This window comes from Manis pentadactyla, chromosome 13, assembly GCF_030020395.1.
Source record: "Manis pentadactyla isolate mManPen7 chromosome 13, mManPen7.hap1, whole genome shotgun sequence".
Classification (NCBI taxonomy): Eukaryota; Metazoa; Chordata; class Mammalia; order Pholidota; family Manidae; genus Manis; species Manis pentadactyla.
The window spans coordinates 9272998-9288176 of record NC_080031.1 but is presented as its reverse complement, the minus strand read 5'-3'; the positions used below and the strand labels follow the sequence as shown (position 1 = coordinate 9288176).

General features: G+C 38.6%; 1 protein-coding gene across 1 annotated transcript in view; it reads left to right on the top strand.

Moving 5' to 3' along the window:
• The window catches only part of SCN3B (sodium voltage-gated channel beta subunit 3), a 261377-nt gene extending 258443 nt beyond the window's left edge, over positions 1-2934 (top strand). The window contains exon 7 of the transcript XR_008993441.1: positions 2921-2934. The gene's annotated coding sequence lies outside the window, so the exon portion shown is untranslated. The remainder of the gene's footprint in view (positions 1-2920) is intronic.
• Positions 2935-15179: the final 12245 nt, after the last annotated feature.

Sequence of the window (15179 nt, the reverse complement as noted above, 5' to 3'; positions counted from 1 at the left end):
ATGGGACATTATGCAGGTAGCAGACTGACTTCAGAACTGGGAGTAAGATCCAAAGAAAGAGTCCCAATCTGGGGCCTGACACAAAGTGAGGAGTTCAAAGATCTATTTCTCAGAAGTGTTGCCATCCAAACTCAGCCTGATCACATCAGACACTCATTTCAGTATAGCAAGATGTCTTAATGTCAAGCCTCACCAGATGGTAAGGGTGATATACTGACATTTTTTCTGCCCTGAGCAGACACTAGGGTTTGGGTATCCTCAGGCAATACCCTGTGTCAGAGAGGAGAAAAGCAGAGAAAAAGGGGGCAAGGTAAACTTCTTCCTCTTCTGGGAACGTCTGACTGTGTTCTCCAAAGGGGCTCCAGCTATCAAACGGCAAAGCCTGGTGGGATACATTATTTGAGATATTACTAGTTTCACAAGAGGGAAGAGATAAAAGGCAAGAAAAAAAAAGAAGTAGAAAGAAAGAGGTCAAGCCCTATCTACCAGAAGGTTAATAGTGGTTGCAACAGTACTGCCAGGATATTGAGTCTGGGACCAGCCTTGAGATAAGGAAAGGAAATGTCAGAGTTCACCATGAATAGAAGTCCTCAAGGAAGAGCAAGGTCACTGACATAGTCCCACATTGGCTGCACCATCTAGTTACTATCAAAAGCAAAAGAAAATCTCTGCAAGAAGGTTTCTCCAATCCCCAATTTAACCCCTCAGATGTTTCACCAATTATGACAAACAATGAGTTCACAAAGATCAGGAAACATAGATTGCAAGCCACTATTGCTGAGAGTTGGCAGGAATTACAATAATGGATTTAGGATCCTGTGGATTACAAATATGAGATCTGTCAGATACAGAACAGTGAGTAGCTATGCACACACAAGGTTTTTCTAACCCACAAGAGATTTGGTGACTAAAAAGACGGATTTGTGGGAAAAAAAACGGCAAGAAATGAAAGTTGTAATTGTTGATATAAAAATACTAATGAGTTAATTAGCAAATTGGATATAGCTAAAGACAGCATTAATGATTTGGTTGATATACCTGGTAGAGTTATGCAGAATTCAACACTGAGAAGGGGCTGAAAAATGTGAAACAGACACTAAGAGATTTAGGAAGCATAATATATGTACTCAGAATACCAGAGTGGAGGACATGGAGAAGAAGCATTAGTCAAAGTGATATTGGCTACAAAATTTCCCAACTTATGAAAAATGTGGAATTACAGATCTAGAATGAACAGTGAGTCAATATTTTTAAATATGCAGAGCGTCAAAGAAAAGAAGATCTTAAAATCATCCAGAGATAAGTTGAGCTGGTGGGCTCATGTGGAAATAAGAGCAGAAGCAGATATGAATGGACAAAACAAAGCCACCAAAGTGTTTAAGTCCCACAAAAAGTTCTGCCTGTCCTTGGGACTTGGCAGAAATGGTAAGTGTGAATGTTGGCCCCAGGGCTGTCTCTTTGTCTCATTCAGTGAAGTCCAGAATATTGTCATAGGCAAAAGGTTTCATTTTCTTATCTTTCAGCACCAAAACCAACTATCCTTGACTGCCACATAACATGCCAGTAAACACTGGAAATAAAAACTTAGAGAATGTCAATATCATGCCTTGCATCTTTTTCCATCCAGTTGCCAGTTTCCCCACATCTTCATCAGCAACAGAGAGGATTATGACAAGCATGGACTGCCATCCATCACTATGGAAATCCTCAAATGAATGGTGGCTCACCTTGTTGTCTGACAACTGGTCAGCCAGAGAGAGCTGGTCCCCAGACAGGGAAGCAATACCCTTGACACATTTGACCTTTGGGATGAAGTTTCCAGAGTGATAAAACCAAATAGGTGGCTCAGCAAAAAGCAGAGAAGGTCAGATCTGTGATAGAAAAGACTGACCAACAGAACACGTAGGCATCCTATCTGCCAAGGGCAACTCCAAAGCAGCTGAACTGGCCACACTCTAAGCTGCCTAGACTGAAAGCTCAGAAGACATTGTGTACCACCCTTCATATGCTTGAACCATCAGCTGCCTGCCTACCTCAGCAAGGCCTATTCTGATCCTAGGTCCTTCAGGTGACAAGACCACAGCTCCATTCTTAACATTGCCTTCCTGCAGCCCTCACCCCACCAAATAATTCTGAAATTAAATGACTGATTTAAAATGAAAGCGGAAAAAATCATTTTAAGATCTCAGATGGGGAAAAAAATAGAAATAAAAAAACAGGTTACCATGAAGGGATAATAATTAGAATGACAGAGGAACTTCCTATCACCAACCCTAGAAGCCAAAGATAGTGAAATAATATCTTCACAGTGTTGTTAGAGGGGGAAAAAAATCTTCCAACCTAAAACTTTGTACCCAGCTAAACTATCTTTCAAAAAGAAAGGTAAAATAAAAACATCTACTGATGAACCAAAAATGAGAAAGATTATACCAAGAAAACTGCCATAATAGAATTTCTGAAGGATATATTTCAGGAAAAGAGGATATGATTCCAGAAGGACAAACTGAAATGCAGAAAGAAATGATGACAAAAGCTGGGAAAACATGCCAACCTAATATTAAAAAAAATAGAAAAAAGCAGTGATAACAGGAAGGATTTACATAGCTATAAGTACAGTATTGGATTTACATAGTAGCTACAAAGAAAGTGTTGCAAACAGAGTAAATGGCCAAAAGAAAATGGAGAGATAAGAAAATCTGGACACATTGAAGGCATGACAGATCTTTATGAGAGAGTGGCCAGGTTGCAAAAGGCATCCTCTCCCTTATTTCATTATTATTAGTGTTGGTCTTAATGAGAAAACTTTAGGATCTCTCTCTGCTCTTCCCTTCTCTCTTCTGTGTCTTTCCCAGGAGATGGTCTGGTTTATCAATTCCAGATAAATCCTAGTTTTCTAGGGTCTTGCCCTCCCACCAAAAAGTCAGTGCATGAAGATTCATGTCTTCTGTCCTGATTGCTCATAAGGCTGGAATGGGAAGTCAGGCAGCTGTTGCACAGATGCAGACCAGGAATATTGCTTGTTCTTTTCCTATCTCTTCCTTTTATACAAAGTTTCTTTGAGTACTTTTCGCCATGTGAAACACTTCAAATACAGCCAGGTAAGCCTGCTGCGCCAGCAACAGCCCAAATCAATTCAATCCCCACTGTCCAAGACAAATGCATTTTCTTTTGCCAGCTGTGGCTCTCCAGTTCCACCTTCTGGAAAGGCTAGGCTTATGCTGCGCACCTTAGCAGTAAGATCTGTGGGCTAGGCACAGGAGCAAGGGAAGTAGGCTAGGAGATGGTGGGAAGGGCAAACCCCATAACCTGTCTGGAACTGGAACTCACGCTAGTTGTGCCTAACTAGCATAGCAAAAGAGGACTTTCCCATTTTATCCAGCAGAGGGCATTTGAATTCTGTGCACCCAAGGGGAAGGTTGATTGTGATTTAGAATTTAGGTATTTGGGAGTCCCTTGACTATGGCACCATATAATAGTGCCTACTTATTCTAAGAATTTTAACAATTTGTTGAGACTATTGTAATTTAAAGAAAAATTTTAAAAACTTCTTTATTGAGATACAGTCGCCATACAATAACCCATATACATTTAATATGTACCATTTGATTAACTTTGGCATATGTACATATCCATGGGGACTTAATCCGTAATAAAGAAATTGAATATATCCACCGTCCCCAAAAGTTTCCTTGAGCCCCCTCTCTTAGCCTCCCATCCTGTCTCACCTCCCCCTCCAATCCCATCCCCAGGCAACCACTGATCTGCTCTGTCACTAAGGATTACTTTCATTTTCAAAAATTTTATATAAAAGGAATCATATAGTATTTACTCTTCTTTCAGTCAGCATAATTATTTTGAGATTCATCCATGTTTTTGTGTATACTAATAATTCAGTATTTTTATTCCTAAGTAGAATTCCTTTGTATCTACTCACCTACATTTGAAGTTGTTTCCAGTTTAGGACTATTACCAAAAAACCATACTATGCACATTTATGTAAAAGTTTGTGAATGAGCAAAGAAATTTACCCATTTCTCTTTAATAAATACCTAGGAATGGAATCTGAATCATGAATCATATGATAGATTTATGTTTAATTACTTCAGAAACATCTATCTATTTCCTAAAGTGGTGAAATTTCTAGTTCCTTCACATCTTCATTGACACTTGATACAATAAGCCTTTTTAATTTTAGCCATCCTTAAAAGTGTATAGTGCTACCTTACTATGATTATGATTTTGGTTTGATTTCCCTAATGACTAATGATTTAGGGCATTTTTTTCATATGTTTATTTGCCATGTGTTTATTTCATGTGTTTATGTATACTCTCTGAGGAATGTCTGCTCTTAAGTAGAAATACTATTTTTTAGTATATTAATCTGTGTCCTAAAAATTTACTTAATTCACTTACTAGTTCTAACAGCTTTTTTGTAGATTCCATCAGATTTTCTACATAGAAAATCATGTCTTCTGCATATAAAGACAGTTTTAGTTCTTCCTTTCCAATCCAGATTTTTTTCTTATGCTTTAAGAACTTTTAATAACACTTAGTATAATTTACAATTATACAGATACAACAGAAATCCAAAGAGGTGATATTTCCAGTCTTCTTTGTTAGTGTCTAAAAGACCAAATCTGCAAATTTAATGAAGCTGACAGAACCTACCAGGTATAGCACTTTTAGGCTGGTATATCAATTATCTACTGTCATAATAATAGTATATGAAAAATAATTTCAAAATCTCAGTGCATATGGCCATAAACACTTATATATCTCATGAGTCTGAGGGGCTTACCTGATCTTGGCTGGGTTTGCACATGTGTCAACAGTCAGCTGCGATTGACTAGATCACTCTACTTACTCTGGCTGGACTCACTCTCTTGTGTGGCGTTGGCTGGCTGATGGCTGATCTAGGGTTCAGTTGAGATGACTGGGTGAATAAACTCTGTTCTACATGTCTCACTCTCTATCAGGCTAGTCAGGTCACAGTTTTCTCATGGTAATGACAGAGGCAAGGGTAGTAAATGGAAATGCACAAGCATTTTTCAAACAGTTAAAAAATTTGCAAATATTCCACTGGTCAAAGCCATGGCCAAATTCAGAGTCAGAGTGGGAACCTGAAGTTAAATGACAAAGAACACAGATACTGGGAGGCATGACGAATTGGAGCTATTGGCTTCCTGTCTATGTCTAAAGCAATTTACAAATTCAATCCAATCGCCATCAAAATACCAATGGCATTTTTTCTATGAACTAGATTGTTTAAATGATTGCTATTTAAAATTCGAATTTGTGTTTAACCTTTCAATTTTAAGGTGATTTTGAGTATTTTAGAAAAAATTAACTTTTTGGAAACCTATATGAAAATAATTTTATATTTTTATGTATTTTCTTTGTTTTCTAGATATATGTTCAAATTTTATACATTTTTATTACAATGATATTTTATTTTTAATTCCTTTAGAACAGGGGTTGACAGGCTATACAAACTTTAGCCAACAGACTGATTGCCTGTTTGTAAATAAAGATTTATTGGCACACAGCCATGTTCATTCATTTATGCATTGCCTAGAGTTATTCTCACAGTACAGTAGTAGAGCACAGTCGTTGAGATAGAGACCACACAAAACACTTAAATATTCACTATTTTGCCCTTTAAGAAATAATTTTCTGTCAATAGAACACAAATTATATGAAAATATTAATTATATATAAAAAATAGTGATTGTGCTAGGGTGAAAACAGGACAAATATATTTTGTGGAATAACTGTAATAATTTGTGAAATATGTATTTTACTACTCATCTGGACGTTGCCAGTCCATCAACATTATACCTAGATATGGAAATACAATTAAATTCAGTTGCATTTTATTCTTTTGCTGACTTTGTCATACAAAACCACAGTTTTACACCTAATTAATAATTTTGGCATCCTGAAAGTAAAACACAGCATGTGCTTTATGTTACAGTTTGTTTGCTCAATATATAACTTTATAATGTTTAGGTATATTGGTGGGGGGGCGCCTCCATTTTAACTATTGTTCCTGGGTCCTGGAAAAGTTAGTAACAGTATGAGGGAGAAGTTAGATTCCCCAAAGGATAACTAAGTTGTTGTTACAAATAGTAGGAGGCAGGGAGATTGGACTGATTAAAACAACAGTTGCTGATTAGAGCTGACAGTTTGCCAACAGTTTGCCAAATTGCCCTTTAAGAAACAATTTTCTGTCAATTGTAATATAGATTCCCCCCAGATATAACTCGATTTTCAGGGCAATTCTATCAAATGCTACTGTTCTTTGATTCCAGAACAGGAATCAGTGGGGGCTGGGAGGAAAACAGTAGACCCGTGGGACAATAAGCAAACTATCTCATGACATTTCTGGTCAGTGACATGTTTGATCGGAAGCTCAGTGTCATTCAGCGTCCTGCAGAAGGAACTCGTGCAGTGGGAAGGAGACTGGACTCGGTTAGTTTAATCACCAAGTACTTGTTGGGATCTGTTATGTCCCAGGCTCTACACTGGGTTCCAAGGTTTGGACAATTTTATGATTCCAATAACCAGCTGCAAATGCTGGAAATGAATAGACCAGTTCCCGCTTTTGCAAATGTACACAGTTCAGAAACATCCTAACAGGCAGTCTAGCTCTGCTATTAAGAAAGCTCTGGGTCTATTTATGTACCAGAGAAGCACACACTCAGAAGCCATCACTGTATGAGGTAATCTGGGAAGTTAGCTGAGGACAGTCTATGGCCTTGACATTTCAACTTCAGAAGGAAAGATTAAGCAATCTTTGTAATACAGATTCCCCCAGATATAATTTGATTTCGTGTAATCAGGCCACCAAATGCACAAGATGAAATTCTAACGAATTAAATTAAAATGCAGATAGGCCACTCAAAAGCAGAGTTCAAAACAGATTTTTCTCTGATTTCCTGTTTGAACCTGGAAGTTAAGAGGTCTGTGGAGAGAAAAGGATACAACCGCCTTGATCAAAGTTACCAAATCAATTTATTCTGTTTCTAAGGAATTAATGGAAAGAGGAGGGACACCAGCATTTTATCTCACAATAAAGGGAAAGAACAGGGCTTCATTTTCATTCCTCGCAGACTAAGGAAAGTGAAATGCCCAGCATAGCCTGTATGATTAGAACACCATACTCCCCTCCTTTCCTGCCATTTCCTCCTTTCCACAAAATCGTATCTTTGTCTTCTATCAGGCTCAGACTAAAGCTGTAGAACCCCATTGAAATATATTTAGAAATACATCTTCTAAATACAGCTATCCTCAACTGAGGATTTTTAAAACTGAAAAAGACTTAGAGATCATCTTGAAAACTTCTTTAGTACCCAGAAAAGTTAAATAAATGACCCCCAATTACCAAAACTTCTTGGTAACAGAAAAAATAGTCTGTGACCCAGATATCTCAACTTTCATTTGAACATCTTTCAGCTTCAAAAATGAATGAGATAAAACACAGGCCATCACAAATGCCATGGACTAGTAGCAGGTATATAAATGATTACAATGTAGAATGAGTATATGCGTCCAAAGCCCTGTGGAAGCACAAAGGGACTTGCTGACGTCCAGGTCCTTAGGAAGGCTGGGTAGCGGGAGTGAGATTCGGATAGCTGAATCCAAGGAGAAGCTCTCTACGCAGGAGAGGTCAGAGAAAAGATGGGTGGAAATGGGGTCGTTCCAGGCAGCTGTCATGTATTTGCATCTTTACACAAAAGCAAGTAGCCTAGAAGTGCTCGTACATAAGACATGACAACCACAACAATCTTCTAGAATGGCCTCTGAGCTCCACACTTTTCATTCACACTTAGAACCTGCACAGTGACCCTCCATGTTCGGTAGCATTGCCTAAAGATTACAGGTAAGAAAACGAAGGCTCTGAGAGGTTAAGTAACTTGACGAACATCACATAACTGATAAATAGGGAAGTCAGGTTTTGGGACTTAGGTCCCTGTACTTTTTTTTACTTAATGTACCACAGTGCTTCTCATAAACAGGGGAATGTTAAGAGATGACTGACTGGAGATGTGGGCAAGAGACAGAGTTTGCAGAACTTGGAATACCAAAGCCCAGGAGGTTGGATTTTATTCTACAGATTGTGGGAATCTATACTGAAAGATTTTAAGCAGTTTTAGAAATCAGTCTAGGGCCAGTGCATAGAATGGATGGAACAGGGAGGAGACCAGAAACAGGAAGATCAGCTAAGGCAATGTTACAAAAATCCAGGCAGGAGAATATAAGGATCTCTCAAACTGTGTGTTTATTTGCTCACCGAGGCATGTGTGTGGTGCAGATGATTGTTTTATTAAAAGACATTTATTATCTCACATAACAGAAAGTCCAGAGGGAGGCCAGGCCCCAGGATCATCAGAAGCCCTGGCTTCTTTCCTTCCCTCTGCTCCAGTCTACAGTTATCCTGGGGCAGGTTCCCTTGAAGACCAGTGGCAGTTAGAGATCTCCACGCTTCTTTGTTCACATCCTCCCAGAGAGGATCCTGGACGACCAAACTGCAATCAGTCTTCCCTTCGTGGGGAGAATAACTACTGCCGGTAGAACCGTGCTCTAATGGGCTCAGATGAATCCGGATCCTCCTCTGGACCTGGGTAGGGTAAGTGTCTCTGCGCCTTGTATGGTAGATGTACGACTTGAACCAAATTATAGCGTGTTAGGAAAGAGGAAGTAGATGCTGATGCCAAATGGAAAAAAAATAACATCTACAACTGTCAGCAAACTTTGGGCAACCTTGAAAGGAATGGATTTCCTTATTTATCTCTTTGAAAAACTGATCTGCCTGAGGATGGGCCAGTGGTAAAGTCTCAAAGTAGCTCCTTTCCGACTCCCCTGTCTTAATCTTCTCCTATTTTTCAAAAGAAAGGCAGACCTCTCATCTATCCCAAATATTACAGTGATGCCTTGGCTCAGGAAAAAGTTCTTCTGGGATGCCAAAAAAAAATTTTTTTTAACATTGCAGGTGGTATTGAGAAAGTGAATGATTATAATGACAACATAACAAATATTTTTGCAGGTCAGGTAGTTTCTAATTCTTGAAATTCAAAGAAGACCTAATGAAGTTGTTACCTGATAGATCACTAAATATATTTTTAATGACCAATCATAGTGCTATTTTTGTCATATAAAGTAGAAAAAATAAAAAGAATAGAGTTAGTACTGAACCTGTTTTATTCTGATAATAGTACATTACATTTAAACATAGATATGTGAACTGATTGGGAAAACAATCAAAGTCATATCTATCTCATTAAGTGATGCATTTCCAATAAAATGTACTTCATATGTTTATTAATCAAAAAAAGTCAGTATCTTTACAAGTTGATTGTGTATTGATAACAATCTCAAAACTCTTTTTGTGTACTTAGGCATCAAAATAAACATTTTTAAAACTATATTTTTGTTTCAGAGAAGTATGAAGGGTGATCAATAAAAGATTTGCAAGCATTAAAGTGGGGAAGTTAAGTGGAAATAATAAGTTCAAGGATAAAATATGGAAAATGTTTAACCATTAAAAAACAGTTTGAGGTGTGGGTTTAGGGGGAATTGGAAAAAGGTGATCATAAGGTACACATTTCCAGTTATCAGATAAGTAGGTACTAAGGATGTAATGTACAACATGGTGACTAACGCTAACACTGCTGTATGACATATACGGAAGCTGTTGAGAGAATAGAAAGAACCTAAAGAGTTCTCATAATAAGGAGAAAAGTTTTCTTCTTTTATTTTTATCTTTATTGTATCTATAAGAGAAGATAGATATTAGATGAGCCTACCTTGGTAATCATTTCACAATTTATTCAAGTCAAACCATCATGCAGTATGCCTTAAACTTATACAGGGGTGTATGTCAATTATTTCTCAATAAAACAGGGAAAATCCAAGTTTGTTCATGTATTTTCCAATGAATGAGTCTGAGAATCAAATTGATAATTGAGATCCCACTGGATAAGTTTTTAATGCCATAATAACTTTGTTTTAAATGTTAATACTTACGTTATGTTAAAAATTATATCTCTTGAAATAAACTTATAACAAAAAAAATTTAGATGTCAACTTAAAAATGCATAGGGAGAAAGACAGTTTTTCCAGATTATTTTAGGGGATCGAAATAAAAAATGTTGATCACCATTGGTTTAAAGGAGACAACCAAGATGCGTGAAAGAACAGCAGGCTTGAGGCAGTGCCGGGCAGGTCACTCATACAGTTCCATCCTAGTTGTGCTGATTTTGAGATTCCTATAAAACATCCGAGTCAAGATGCCTTTTAGGCAATTGAAATTCAGCAGAGGGTCTGGACTAGAGTTATACTATTTGGGGATAGTATAAGCAGAGGCCAAACAAAAGACATATTTGCCTTCATCAAGAGAGAATATGACAATAGAGAAGAGCACCAGAATCATATTTTGGGACATAATGATGGCAAAGGAGATGGGAGAGAGATCAGAGAAGTAGGAAGCAAGGAGAACAAAAACCAATGGAAAAAATTTAAGAAAGAAGTAGTAGGCAATAGTGCTAAAAGAGGTTCAATGAGATAAAAACTACAACATATCCATTGGATTTGGCCATTAGAAAGTCAACAGTGACCTTAATAATGTCAGTTTCAGTGGAACGGTGGGACAGAAGTGATGACACTGGCTGTGGTGTTCGGGGGAAGGGGTGGTCAAGCAAAATACAGATGAATTTGAGGCTCTAACTATGAGTGAGAGAAATAAGAAAGTCAGAAAAGGGAGCCAAGTGATTTTTCTCCTGCCTGGGAGAAAATGACAAGAGTGTAACCATCTGACAGTTAACTTACTAAATGATTAATCTGGTTTTAGAAATTTGGGGATTGAGAAGATCCAGGATTAAACAAACAGGGAGAATTGAAGGTCTAAAAAGAAGTTAGTGGCATCATATGTGAACACAAGAATTCATTGTTTTTTGACTACTACTAAATATGAGGTCTACATTTGAGTATAAATAAGACTCTGTTTGCTTCAGAGAATCATCTATGCTCTGTGTTAGTCGAAGATGTACATAGTGAATAAGATCTGAGATGGCTAAAGACCCAAAGATCACAGTAGACCCTTGGAGTTCAGTCCTTACAATGCACAAGAGAGGGGAGCAGAAGGAGAAGTGGTAGGGAAATCAGAAGAGTGAAGTACCCCAAAAGCGAAATCACATGAAGTTTCAAGAAGGTGCTGGAACTGAATGTTGCAGAGAGAGCAACAGAACTGAGGACAAAGGAAAAAGTCACTGGATTTAGTGATTAGAAAGTAATTGACAACAGTGGAGAATGAAACTTCAGCTGCAGAGGGTTAAGAAACAGGCGGATGGTGAAAAGTGGAGACTCTTGGTGTGCGCTGCTTCTTGATGACATTCCCATCCCAAATATTCCTTGTGCTGCATTTGTATTCTGGTTGGCGCATGAGTGGTAGTGTGGAGATATTGCACATTTGGTAAATTAGGCCCCCAAGAACTTAATGTCTTTGAAAATGAGAACTGTTTTGCAAATCATAGTCATATTACAGTTATGGACTCAGTAATAGTGTGCATTTTCCCATAATAATAGTGCTTATCTCATCATTTAAGGCAAAGAGGATATTTTCCAGCATAGATACACTTTCTAATCATTAGTTAAGCAAGTTTCCTTTCTGTGTGTGCACCTTCTTAAATGATCTGATTAGGCTTTTATCTTTCTCCTAGAGACCTAATCAAATATGTGGTAAAACCACTTGGAACCACATTATAAATTTCCTTTCTTCTTTACTTCTTTCTCCTTGGCTGTAAAAATTTGGTACCCATCCAAAAACATAACAAAACAAAAAAACACACACTTCACTGGCAAGAACAAGGGCTCTGTTTTCGTTATGAAACCATTAGCCTCACACTCAGAGCCTCTACCATATGGGGTGAGCCTGGGACCTTGCATTCTGGCGGCAGGTGGTGGAAGGAAGCAGAGAATGCCTTCCAGATGCTCACAGTCTGAGAACGTCGGTAAGAGCCCCAGCCCAAGGGCGTGTTTATACGAAATGATAATGATCAGAACCTGACAGGGTTCTTCCTGCTACAGATATTTGGAGACCTGAACTTGAATCGAGAAGCATAGACTCTCATGTTTGAAGGACCTCAAATTACAACTAGTCCAACTGCCTATCTATTTGTATCTGTTCCACAACATTTTTGCTAACCGATAGGAACGTACTAGCTCTTGAAGACAGCCCTGACTCCTATTAAGTTCTTCCTTATAAGGATTCAAACGCATCTCCTTGCACTGTTTGATCCTAGTTTTACCAACTCAGGCCATTCAGGACAAATGCAGTTCCTCTAAATCCTTACGTATTTTTGAAGGCAGTTTTGTTCCTCAAGCCCTTGAGGCTTCTCTTCGCCTTCAGCTTCCACCCATGAGGTGGACTCTAAGCCTCCCACTGCCCTAGCTACTCCCTCGAATCCACTGACGTTTTCATCCATCCTAAATATCACCCCGATACTGAATGCAGTTCTGACTCCCCGGCTGTCCTAGAAGGGTGTGGAGAGAGGTATAATCACCTCTCCCACTTAAGATTCAACAACCCTACCACTCTAGAGAGCAGTCATCAAGTTACACATTATATTTGTGTCCTCCACGCTGTTCCTGGCTTGGAAGCCTTCAATGTCATCTTCTTTGTTACTGAATCACATCTAAGTTTCCCTGGTTGATTTTAAAGGCTTTTCCTCATCTTTTCCCACTGGCTTCATTCAACTTTATTTTATATTCCACTTTAACGAACATCCATCACTTGGGTCAGCCTGGTTTTGTCAATATACCTCAAACAGAGCATGCTTATTCATCTCCAACTCTGGACACACTCTCATGTTGTTCCCTATCCAAAATGCTCTTCCTTTTGCCCATTTAAATGCCGTCTTCTAAGATGTAACTCAAACACTACCCCCTCTATGGAGCCCTCCTATGTTATTCCAGCCTGAATTATCTTGTATTTTCCTGATTGTTTTTATCCCTCAGAAGCTGATAGACCAGGACCCACTTTTACCCCATGACTCCAAAACATCTTGGTCATTTGTCTTGTATTATTCATAATAAACTATATGTACAGATAATACACTCCCAGGAAAACATGTACCACATTTTAAAATTCACTTTGTTGCGTTAACTGGTTGTTATGGACTGACTGACCCACAGGAGAGGATGAACTCCTCATGAACGCAATTCCAGCACCTCATAAAAGAAATCACAGAATGAGTATTTAGTAATATGGGTAACTGTCGAACCACTGTGTTATGTACTTGAAACCAATATAAGATTGTATATCAATGATACTTCAACTAAAAAAGAGAGAGAGACCCCAGAGAGCTATCACCCTCTTTCTACCAAATAAGGATATGATGAGGAAGGAAGTCTCCAGAACTATAAGAAATAAATGTTTATTGTTTAAGCCTCCTAGTGTGTGGTACCTAGTCATGCAGCCCCACCTGACTAAAACACTGGGATATTGCCAGCACCTGGAACAGTGTCTGGCACTTAGTAGGCACTCAATAAATTTTTGTGCAATGACAGAGAAGACAAGTAATGACTCCAGAGCATCTTACTATGCTGATAGACAGTGACTGCAATGGGCAGGGTGAGGACTTGATAATACAGGTTAATGTTGAAACCTCAACGTCGTTCATGTGAAACCTTCATAAGAGTGTATGTCAATGATACTTTAATTTAAAAAATGTGTGCAATGAACGAATGAATGAATACATGAAAAGTGCCTAAGAAATGCTTGCTGGTGGATTAATTGCCCTGGACTGGACAGATGATTAATCGGAACAGAGATTAAATAACATAGAAGGCCAGGATATCATTGTTAAAAATCAAACAGTACTCCACATCCTTGGGTCTGATTCAGATTTGCAGAAGGAGAGGGAAGAGGTGGGCTGTCAGCAGAGAAAGTCTCCAAGTTCTCAGGGGAGTAAGATTATGTAGGGAGCTCTGACTCATTTCAGGAAATCATCAGCAACCCTTCAACACTCTCTAAAAACAGGGGCTCCCGGTTGAAGCTTGGAGGCAGTTTTGGATCTTCTCTTGTTTTTCTCCCTTGATATTCAGGAGCTCATTTTGCAGAATGACTTGCCCAGCCTCCTGGCTGCTATGGGAGATACGTTGGGGTGGGTCCTGCTCTTGTCAGTCACCTTCGTATTCACATTTCTTCTGAAACCAGTAAAATATTGGAGGCAGGAAAAATTGAAGCAGAAAAAAAAGGGATTCAAAGAGGGACATAAACTCTAATGTACTGCCTAAACTCATTTTATCTGCCCACCTCGCCCACCTCCCAGCAACCTCATCTTACTCCTATTAAGTTTACAGCTCCACCATATCTTCTCAGCCCCAACTTCCATTTCCCATTCCTCCCGCATTCTCATTTCCGACACCCAGATGAGCACCAAATCTTGTCAGTTCTACTTTGAAATGTCTCTCAAATCTGACCTTCCCTGTGCAGCCCTACTGCTGTACCCTTTGTTAAGCTCTTATCCTTTCTCACCCAAATTATTGCAACAGCTTCCCGCTGTTTTGCCTGCCTCAAATCTCTCCCCTTCTCCACTGCATTCTTCAGTTGCCACGGGTCAAATCACAAAAGACAGAGCTGATCATGCCATTCTGTTTGAAATATTCGATGGTTCCCTACTGCCTACAGGATAAAATCTAAAACTCTTTTTTTCTAAGGTTATCATTGATAATACAATCTTATGAAGGTTTCACATGAGCAACATTGTGGCTATAACATTCACCCATATTATCAAGTCTCCCCCACACACCCCCACCACAATTCACTGTAAGATCTATAGAGTCACTACTTGTCTTCTCTGTACTATACTGCCTTCCCCATGACCCACCTACATTATGTGTGTGTGGGATTCACATATAAATCAAGTATAAAAATCAAATGAATAATCATATCTGACTTGATTGTTTATAGTTCATAATGTGTGATCAAAACTGAACGTTTCTGTGATATGACTGCCTTTGCATTGTTCACCATGTAAGAACTTGTTCGCCATGTAAAAACTTGTTCATTATGCTTCAGAAGACTGGAGACTGTTGAGAGTTAGGCTTAGGGTTGATTAATGATTGTGTATTGAGTCCCCTATACAGAATTTTATTGTTGTTAACAACCATTTGATCAA